The sequence below is a fragment of the Mytilus edulis genome, chromosome 10 (assembly GCF_963676685.1).
Source record: "Mytilus edulis chromosome 10, xbMytEdul2.2, whole genome shotgun sequence".
In the NCBI taxonomy this organism is placed as follows: domain Eukaryota; kingdom Metazoa; phylum Mollusca; class Bivalvia; order Mytilida; family Mytilidae; genus Mytilus; species Mytilus edulis.
This window is the reverse complement of record NC_092353.1, coordinates 43,449,489-43,460,734: the sequence shown is the minus strand read 5'-3', so window position 1 is coordinate 43,460,734 and position 11,246 is coordinate 43,449,489. Positions and strand designations below refer to the sequence as shown.

Sequence of the window (11,246 nt, the reverse complement as noted above, 5' to 3'; positions counted from 1 at the left end):
GTCAAAGTACGGCATACAAGACGGAGCCTTGGCTCAACCGAACAGCAACCTCAGCTTGTTTTTTGCAAAAAAATTGATTCAGTCAGGTTCAGGCAATACTGATGTTTCTTAAAGTAAGGAAATCGAAGGAAAACGGGTCATTTTTAGCCATTTTACTGAGAGAAAAAAATCGGCGGGGGCTATCTTGGGGGCCTCAATCGGCGGTCCCAAAACCCTGCCTCCCCTGAATTCGAATCCTAGTTACGGCCCTGCCATTCTAAACCGGAGTAAATCATGAAAAAATCTTGATGACGTCACGGTCACATGGCAAAATTGTGTATATGGGCCGATATAAAACAACTTGTGACGACGTCAGCAAATCAGAGCTAGATGCTTTACATCCAAAATCAAATTATTGTAAATTGTGACTCTGATGTTTTTTAAATAAGTTGTTAAAGCGTATTATTGTGTTTGTTTATTCTGCATATAAAACGTAGAATAGTCGTAGTATATAAGAGGGGGAGGACAGGGGTAAGGGAGACAGGGAGAAAGGGGGTAGGAGAAAGGAGAAAGGGGGTGGGAGAAAGGAGAAAGGGGGTAGGAGAAAGGAGAGGAAGGCTGGGAGAAAGGAGAAAAAGTTGGAGAAAGGAGATAAAATAAAATATCTCTCCTTTAAAAAAAAATTCTAATATTTCAAGAAAAAATTTCTCAAAAGGAGATGTTTTATTCTAATGGGAGAAAGGAGAACGGGGGTAGGAGAAAGGAGAAGAGGGGTGGGAGAAGGGAGAAGGGTACCCCCCTGTCCTCCCCCTCATATAAGGCTTTAGCGTGGATGGGTCGCGATGAGAAGCCGGGTAGTAGTCGTGGAGAGGTCGTATTATAAACGTGGATGGGTCGCGATGAGAAGGTAGTAGTCGTAGAAAGGTCGTAGTAACGTCGCTGTGAGATCGTAGCGTAGTATTTTCGACTAGAAACTAGATGGCACAGCGATCTTTGTGATCTGACTTCGATCTAACTGCGCTCCAGTCCTACTACTACGACCTGATTTCTCAACGTCCTTTTTTAAGCCTATAATACAAATAACGTATTATTATGTCATGTCCTAATAAAAATACTGATATGTGATATGCACTCAGGATATGCACACATTAGACACATGATGCTCATTTACGGTTAATATTATCTGACTTGCATATTGGAAGAAAGTGAAACAACGTAGCCTGGTTGTGGTAAGATAACCGACTTTAAATAAACAAACACTATCAATGTATATCACTGCATATGTTTTAAAAGTCATTTATATGTATAAGTTACAGGGAATTTGTAAAATCACTGGACTTATCAGTGATTATGTATAATCACTAAACAGTTTCAGTGGTTATGTAAAATCCCTGACAGTGGCGGATCCAGAAATTTTCATAAGTGGGGGCCCACTGACTGACCTAAGAGGGGGCCCGCTCCAATCACGCTTCAATGATTCCCTATATAAGCAACCAATTTTTTTCCCAAAAAGGGGGGGCCCGGGCCCCCTGGGCCCCCTCTAAATCCGCCTCTGCCTGAAATTGTTCTAGGGATTTTACAAAATCACTGAAAATAGAGCTAGGGATTTTGTACAATAAGTATAAAGTGTTAATGACTAAAAGGTAGTAATCCGATATCTAGACCACTGTAAATTTACTTATTTTTACATGTCAAGTTTTGGATGATAGCTACTGTTACATAATTGCCCTGTCTCTATCAAATCTATTATTTTGTAGGCAGCAAATCAATAATTAAACACTTATTTGCTTTTTGTATATCAATTTTGATGAAACCTTTAATTGTGGGTATGTTAATTGCTCTTGATTTAAAGACATCTGTGTCTGAGCCATCGTTTTATAGTACAGTATGTCAGTTGTATAGTACATGAAAACTGCTTACTTAATTAAGGCTAGATTAATCTCAAACTTATTGAGTGTTACTGTTGTAGGCTTTTTTTCACAGAAATTCTTTTTACAAATGAATTAATTCATTTTACAAATTCCCTGAATTTAATCAGTGATTTGTAAAAAAGATCTTAATTATTTCAGGGATTTTGTAAAATCACTAGTCAAAATCAGGGATTTTATAAAATCACTAATCAGTTCAGTGATTTTACAAATTCCCTGAAATTTCAGTGATTTTACAAAATCCCTGATTTCACAAATTCCCTGTAACATATACATGGTACATATTTGCCATTTTACAGGTTTCCTCATTTAAAAAAAAAAAGATACTGTACTTAATGCCCATTTTTTTTGTATCAATTTCAGAACAGTAATAAATGAAACATTTTACTCTTGCATCAACATGTACTTAAATTATGATGTTGGTAATGTACCTTTAATTCCTAGTCACAGTTATAGTCTTCGTATATAAAAGGATGTAATGGCAGGAATCTCAGGACTGGAATCCAACACAACAGGATCAGCTGAGCTCTGGGAAATAATCTGCCAGGTTGAGCAGTAGATAATTGGTTAAGTTCTGGTATCAAATCCAGTAATTATATCTTATATCTGGACCTTTACTTCATTCCTCCCAGTCTTACGGAAATAACAACCATCCATTAAAATATATCTCGCTATATCTTCAGAGGGTACATCGATCATAGATGCAATTAAGTGTCTAACTGATATCCTTTAATAGTTCTGGAGATGCTCCAGGGTATCCCTGGAGTAGATGGGGGGAATCAATCTACAAAACTAAATCTTCTAGGTCCAATGGACATACAGTTGATCTGTAAGATGAGTATTTGTTATCCATAAGTAGGAATTGCTCTAAGAGATGCCAAATTTACCGTTTGGAAACATGGTTTTGCATTGCCGATATTCCTCCATATCCCCATTAAAACAATGCCAATGAATTAGATGGTTTTCCTCTCGGAAAGTAGATAATGAATCTCGGGACATGGTCTTTAACAGCTTCTTAAAATTATCTCCTCTGCAATGTAAAACTACAGGTAGGCGTGCCTTTTTGCTATTCTCAGTTCTTTGCTGTTTGGATTATCAGAGGAGTCTAATCCCCATTCCCCAACTGCCACCATTCTATTTACACAGATAAGCATCTCTAAATCTGTAATCCACAAATTCAGGACACTCATTTCCTCTCCTTTTTTTATCCGTGGATGTATTCCAACAGTCGATATTATTTGTCAATCCTTTCTGATTTCTTCCATATTTTCTCTTGCTGGCCAACGTCTTTGAAATACACATATATCCCTTCTAAGTGTCTGATTTGGAATACTAACTCACCATCATTCAACTTATAGATCGGCTTGTTGCTTAATCATATCCAAATGAAAATGCGAATCAGTAACCATAATAACATTTTGAATTGATAAAGGGGTACTTTGATTTCATATTTAATGAGGTTATCTACGTTTTCAGTTCCTTTTAATAATAAGGCAAACATTTTTCAATGTACCAAAGAATATATTGCAGATGGAGGGATACAGCATGCATAACCTCTACATTTAATCTGTTTTCCCTATATTGTAGAATTTCAATAAAGGTATGTCTGTCCTGTGAAAGTCAGTTGATTAGTATTGTTTAAAGGCATCATCTGTTCGTATACTAAATAGTCTACCAGATGTTTTAGTAATCGCGCAATAAATAGCGTTGACAGAGTTCTAAAAGGAGACCATTCATTAGTTCTGTCCATACAGACTGTTGTTCATCCTTACAGTTGTGAAGCTAAAGGCAATGGTTTTCCAATATTTCCCTCTCCTCTGACCAAATTGATTTTGATAAGTTTTACATGAGGTTAGTGCGTTAGTGTTTCTGGGCAAATGTGTGTGGTATACATAAAAGTCATAAAATTGAGGATAGAAATAGAGAATGTGTCAAAGAGACAACAACCCGACAAGGACCATATAACAGCCGAAGGCCACCAATGGGTCTTCAATGCATCGAAAAAATCCCGCACCATGAGGCGTACGTGCCTTCTTACATTATTAAAACGACTTGCACATACCAGACATAATTTTGCCTTGCTCAGGTTCTTGCGTACTACTGCATTTAATCTTTGTATCTTCCTCTAATCTACCGCATTTAATCTTTGTATCTTCCTCTTATCTATCTGGATTTTCACCATTAAATGACATAATCAAGTCCATCATCCATACTTAGAATGAATTAGCAAAACTTGTTTTACTAAATATATATACAAATAGTCCAATAAACAATACTTGAGATATCTGCTGTACATATAGTAGGACGTCATTTGTCTTTTTCGCACACCAGTTTGTCCCCAGCTGGACCTGTTATATAATGTATCAAAACTATCAATACTTTTATCTTCATGGTTCGGTATTAGAGAGTTTTGACTAAACAAAGGAAAGGGGGTAGGAGAAAGGCGAGGAAGGCTGGGAGAAAGGAGAAAAAGTTGGAGAAAGGAGAATTTTTTTAATTTATCTCAAAAGGAGATGTTTTATTCTAATGGGAGAAAGGAGAACGGGGTAGGAGAAAGGAGAAGAGGGGTGGGAGAAGGGAGAAGGGTAACCCCCCTGTCCTCCCCCTCATAGAAGTATTTCTCTGTCAAAGCACAGTTTGAGTCTATCATGATGCAAAAATTCCTTTCTTTTCCTGTCTTTAATCTTCAGCAATACAGGAACACAAAACAAACACATACGCGGGACCTTTCCACGGAAATTTTATTTTCAGAGATATCCCTACTTGCATGGCTGTATCTATTCTTAATACAACCCAGCAGAAAAAGACGTCCATTTGACGTCTTTTTAGGTTGAATTATGGTAGCGATGTCATATTACAAAAAATACGTCAAAAAGACGTCGAGAAAACTAAAGATGTTGTACTTACGTCTTTTTAAGAAAATAAACTCATCATTAATATATCACGATACCATTTTGTACTTACGCCAGAAGTGCGTATCGTCTACAAAAGACTCGATCATCAGTGACGCTCGAATACAAAAAAAGTTTAAAAGGCCAAATAAAGCACGAAATTGAAGAGCATATTGAGGATCAAAATACTTAAAAGTTTTGATAAATACAGCTAAAGTTATATTTTCCTGAGGTAGAAAAAGCCTTAGTATTTCAAAAATTCAAAAGTTGTGTAAACAGTTAAGGTAGATGGGGTGTCTAAATTATAATCCATAGATTTTTTTTAATAATTTGCCTATATGTAGTTTATATTATGCTTAAAATTAAAAAAAAATGGGTCACCGGGCTTATTTTCAAGCTACACGGTGTTTTAAATTGACAAATTTTGTATAGATTATGCATGGAAAGCCAATTTTCTGCAGTAAAGCGTAATCTACACCATAGAATTTCGAGATTACATATTAGAAGATGGCTTTAATAGTATGCCTTCGGTTAAGAAAAAGAAAAAATGTGGTCACCGGACCCGTTTTCTTGCTACATTATAAAATAGGTAAATTCCAAACTCATTCTAAAGTAAAAGTACTTTAATCTGAATTATCTGCCCTTGCATTTGCGTTGCCTCCACTTATTTGGTAAAGTTGGAACAAAATTGATCGATCAAAAATACAACCATAAATATGATAAAAAATGTCATTTTCTATATTGAAGTTGAAGTTCTTACACATGAATTACATACTACTCTAAGACTACTACTAATATTTGCACATTCTATTAAAGATCTAGACCTTGTTTTCTGGTATTTTCAAGACACCCTATCTACCTTAATTTAAAAAAATGACCATTTCAATGATAATTCATGTCAGCACAGAATTTAAATAGATACTAGGAATAGTCACGATCTTAACATAAGTATGACGTCCCTCTCGTGCAGCTGCTTCAGAATCCGCGACATAATTCCAACGTCATATCAAATAAGTCACATTAAACTATATAATTGATATATCTACTCGTATACGTAAGTTACACTTTTTTTTAGTAATATATTGTATATATAAATCAATCTGTGTGCATTTTTTACTTGACCCTTGGACTTATTATAACAGAGATGATAACGCAACGGTAACTATCAAATTTCTGTAGTTGTGGTTTGTATGGGGGTTTATATATCCAAATGAATGCTTTCAAAGGGAGCTCCAGAGTGTTAGCAACCAAATTCTGTTTTGGCTCTCTATTGAGTTTTTTTCATCATATCTATTGCATATCTGAAATGTTGAAACATAGAGTTGACAATCCACTGTCATTCCCTAAAAATAAACTGTTTGTCTTAATTTTTCAAGGGTTTTATTATTTCGTTAATGACCTGCTGATTGTAAATCATGACAGAGATGAAGCATATTGCATGTCTAATTTTCCTTGGTAATCTTGGTGCAATAGCATTTTCCCAAAAATATAACATTTCTGAATTCGAGTAGAAATTTCGACTGCCACAGATGTCTTACAAATAGACTTATCATCTGCAAGTCTTGTTTTGTATTGTAGGAGAAAAATCGTCGGATAATATATAATAACAGTGCCAAGATCTATATGTCATTCGTTTGCGCTTCTCTCAGTTCGGTATCCGTAAAATGCTTTTCTTCTGTGGATGTGATATCTCTAATACTTACAGAGCGAACTGTTACTGGTTTAAAAAAGACAACATCTTCCTCATAGATGGACCACTGATTTTGGCTCTGGTACAGTATTTATAACCTCCGCATGGAAGATCATTAGGTGGAATACTTGACAAGTATGAGTTGCATTCATCAAGTGTATCCGGAATTCGAGACTGTGTTCTGCGTTTGCATGTTTGTTTACCTGGACTACTAGTATATTGAACTATCAAATTACATTATGATAATCGTAATTCCTCAATCCAAACAGCCAGCTGAACTTCGACATTCTTGAAATTTGATAGCCAAGTAAGGCTATTATGGTCTGAACGCACAACGATCTGATCGTGAAAGTTACAAAAGCTATTAACTTCTTTCGAGTTTTGCATTATTTATTTTGAGCTGGTGTAAGAAGTTTACTTGAATTGATTATTGTTGTCCTTTTCCCCTAGGTCAGTACCGACGTTATTGTCGAAGGCATCAGTATCGAATATGAAGGTAGCTTCTGGGTCGGAATAGGCCAAAACGGAAGACGTAATTTTTAATTGATCAAAAGAGATTTCCTGTTCATCAGTCTAGAGGTACGATTTTTCTCCTGTTAATTGATGCAAAGAAATAGCAATTTCAGCATAGTCATTAATGTACTCTCTATGGTAGTTTGTTAACCTGAGAAAAGGTTCAAGCTCGTTCTGTTTCTTTGGTCTTGGTCAATTTTTTACTGTCCGCATATTGTTTACAATTTTTCCTGATAACTTGACCTCTTTTTGAAATATGAAGCATTTTGACAGTTTAAGTTTTAAATTGCAGAACTTAGAATTTCTTGTCCAGATACGTTCAAGCTTTATCAAATGATCACCAAAGCTGTGATCTAGAACGATGACATCGGTCTCTATCTGCCAGTAGCCATATCTAAAGTACTCGTATAACTACTTATAATTTCAATGTATCCATGCAGGACACAGTCTTTGGCAAATGAAATACATTCTTAGTCGTTACTTTAATTAACGAAAAAAAAGTAACTCAGACTATCATCTTTTTTCCCAAACTCAAACAGAACAGGAACATCAATCGGAGATAGAAGGTTGAACAACCCCTTATCCAGCAATTGATTTAAGTTTGTTTTCTTCTTCATTTTCACATTAAAGTAGAGTTCTGTGCATTTGATGTTTAATTGCTGCTGCTTTTCCTTGATGTATTTGATTATTAATGTTTCCATTTAAAAATCCTACATCCATATCTCCTCTAGCAAAACTATTTTGAAATTCAACAAGTATTTCAGCAATCTTGATGCTATGATTTATGTCCCAAAAAATACTGTTCGAGTATACAAATCTTGTAGTTGTTCTAGAATTGAGTTCTTTCAATTTTTTGACTTTATATTTACAGAATTTCAATCCTTTTGTAAAGCACGAACGGTCATTTTCAATTTTAAATGACAGCAAACATTTTCTTTAGTGAAACTTTGATCTTACGAGATATTTTGAACATCATATTTTAGGGACGAACTGACAGAAAGTCTGTAACTTACCTGTTTCCCATGTCTTGAAATTCTGTCACAATTGTAATCATACGGATATCGGCATTGACAGAAACTCTGTCACTATGTTATTTTGGAACTTTCACCCAAATAATCACCATGATCAGTTGCAATATTGTTTACTTCCATGCCAGTACCAAATTTATTACCTCCTTTCAAACTGTCTTTGTCAGTCTCATTGTTTTATCTTTAGAAATTAAATTTGAGAACAAATTTAAGGATCCTCTGGGAATGGAATCGAAAAATTACGAATAGATATTCTTTTCAAGTGTGAAAAACGTCAACCAAATTTATTCATAATCGGGAGCGTCCTTATTAAAATAGTCTTCTTCTCACAACGTATAATACTTTAGCTATTTGACCAACGATGTTTAAAAAAAAGACAACGAATTTAATGTCATCTTAAAGTCTGTTCAACTGGCAAGAATACCCCTAAAGCGGACAAGCAGTTTATTCTTTAAATTGCTGTCATTGAATATCAAGAAAGAAAATAAATTCCGAAATTAATTTGAAACTTTAATACTCAATAGTTTTCCTAGAAAATATTCACATCCCTTGGGGTTTGTTAGTGTACGTCCAGTTGCATATATTTTGAATGAATGTCGGAACAATTGTGATGAAGTCGAATTTCTTCCTTCGAGAATTATCTAATTGATGTATAAATTTGTGATTTTACTATGTTCATAACTTCGATGAACCGAAGCAAGTTATATATCGACCTGTATTTAAATCAAATTGGTTCTCTTCTTCTTCTTCTTTTTCTTCTTCTTTTGGTATACAATAGTCTATTACATACTGTTGGCATACGTGGACTAGTCTATTTACAAAACTTTTACCCCAATTTACACAAAATGTATGTTTCTTTCTTATGTTCAATGTATACATGTATATATCTTAAATTGCAATATAGTTTCGTAACTTTCTATCCAGGCGTATAAACGAATCGTCGACAAGTGCGTACATTTTTTTAAATCAATATTTCTGGTATGTTCCAATCTGTCCTTTACTATTGACAACGAGTATATATTACATTTTCCCAAATTAACCCTTGGAAAAAATATGTAAATAGATTTTTATTTCTTCAAATCTTTTTTTTTTTTGGTATTATTTATATTTTTATGAATAATATTCTTTACACCAGAAATGTTATTTATAAACAAGCGTATGAGTTAAGTAATGCATGACTAGTATATTATATCACTTTCGGACACGCATGACAGAGATGTATATTATACACCTGATAGTTCAAAATGGAAAGTTATAAGTTATCGGCCGTGTACACTGATCAATACCTACAGAAGTGAAACGATGCATGAACTTGCAAGCCCGACAGGAAATCGCTTGAATACCTGGACGTGTCACCTCACACCCCTCACAATACCTTTGGGTGTAATACCTTTAGCCATGCTAGTGATCAGATGAGGGAAGATCAGAATTTATTTGAATAAAGTTTATTACTTTGAAGAATTATGAACAAATTAGATTTTCGAAAACAATTTTCACGGAACACTTATTTATGATTTCAACTTTGACTTTTTCACTAATTCCAATATTAACAGTTTAAAAATAACAGACCATGGTAATTTAAAAAAAAAATAACAATATTTTCCGTATCATGTTAGTTAGTCGGATAAAACAACCCTACGATTGACAAGATATCGACACGCAATTACGACTACATCGGTTACTGTAGTTTTGTTCCTTTGTGGTTTATAGACATATCGTTATTATTAATCGGGAAAGAAGACAAAATGGCCGAACGCAAAGAATTGATACTCTAAATTTAAAATCGATGGTGATCTCTTATCTAGCGGAATAAAACTTTAATATCTATGAATTTGAGCATTTTTATACAGAATGAACATAATATCAATTTTTGATTTTTTTGCGAAGTTTCCCTTTAATAGGGAACAATAGACCTTTCAAATTAGATTTTGGTTGAGTGATTATAGTATCTGTTGGAGTATGAACTAATTGCAGGCTATGGGTTGAATAAAAAAATTTGAGAATAGAAATGGGGAATGTGTCGAAGACACAACAAACTGTCTTTTTCTTAATACTTATTCAGGAAAAATAAAGCGCATACGTTAACAACAAAGATCTTCTTTTTTTTTTAAATGTAAAGACATTTTACATGTCTAACTTGAATGTTTAGTTTGTCGACGCCTGCGCTCCATGTTTCCTGGTCCTCAATTTGGTTGAAAGCTGGCCGATTTGTCTTTTGGTAAAGTCTGTTATCTTGACCTATTAGGAATGTAAAAATCAACGCTTAAGAATAAAACTTTGAAACAAATAGTTATTTTTAACTTTCTCACATGTCTTAAAGTCAACTTAAAAACATTTTTCATCTTCTTACATTGAACTTTATAATCGGCAAAATATGACCCTTACCGAACTCACCCCTTTTGTTATTGCACCAGACGCGTGTTTCGTCTACAAAAGACTCATCATGCAGTGACAATTGAATAAAAAAATGTTAAAAACGCTAAATAAGTCAAATCTTGAGCATTGATGACCAAAAAATCTTAAACGTTTTGCAAAATACAGCTAAGGTAATATATTACTAGGGTAGAAAACTTTAAAGCCTTAGTAATTAAAAACAATATAAAGAATTGGAAACAGTAAGTTTATAACTATGACCATATCACATATGATAAATCATGTCTACACAGAAGTGCTGACTATTGAGCTGGTGAAACCCATAGCAGTTAAACAGCACTCTTATCTACACAACCTTTAAGAAAAACAAATGTTGCCAAAGTTGTACCAACTATATTTGGTGTGTCGATCTAGATATAACCATCTGTAGCTAGCTCATGTGTTCTTTATGCGAATTCCTCCAAGGACTCTTCTTTGTCTTTTTGGTAAATCTGGCATGATAAGAGTCTTTTCACAATATTGTAGTGGTCCCTTTCAAAATCTGCCAAAATGTTCATATTTTTTTTTACATAGTAAGCTTTCATAATTAGTTTTTATTGACTACCGGCACGAGCTATTAAATGTTAAGACTTTATCTCTCAAACATTCTATGAATTTGTATAGCTTTGCTAACTTTCCACTTATTTCTATCAGCTATAGTGTAAAATTGCAAAAAATAAGATCGCCAGTCATTTTTGCCGTCATATGTTGACATCTTTGTGCTGTGGAACCTAAAAACTGAATGGATGTGATCATTATCATTAAGCTTTCATTTCAGTAACGGAACAGGGCCACCCTTTCCTCA

General features: G+C 34.4%; 1 protein-coding gene across 3 annotated transcripts in view; it reads left to right on the top strand.

Annotated features, from left to right (window-relative positions):
* Nucleotides 1-1,043: 1,043 nt before the first annotated feature.
* The window catches only part of LOC139491245 (baculoviral IAP repeat-containing protein 3-like), a 29,512-nt gene continuing 19,309 nt past the window's right edge, over nucleotides 1,044-11,246 (top strand). The window contains exons 1-2 of one of the 3 annotated variants that reach the window (XM_071278769.1): nucleotides 1,110-1,208; nucleotides 2,352-2,473. The gene's annotated coding sequence lies outside the window, so the exon portion shown is untranslated. Of the gene's footprint in view, nucleotides 1,209-2,351; nucleotides 2,474-11,246 lie in introns of all 3 variants that reach the window. The other 2 variants (XM_071278771.1, XM_071278768.1) reach the window with 2 other exon arrangements.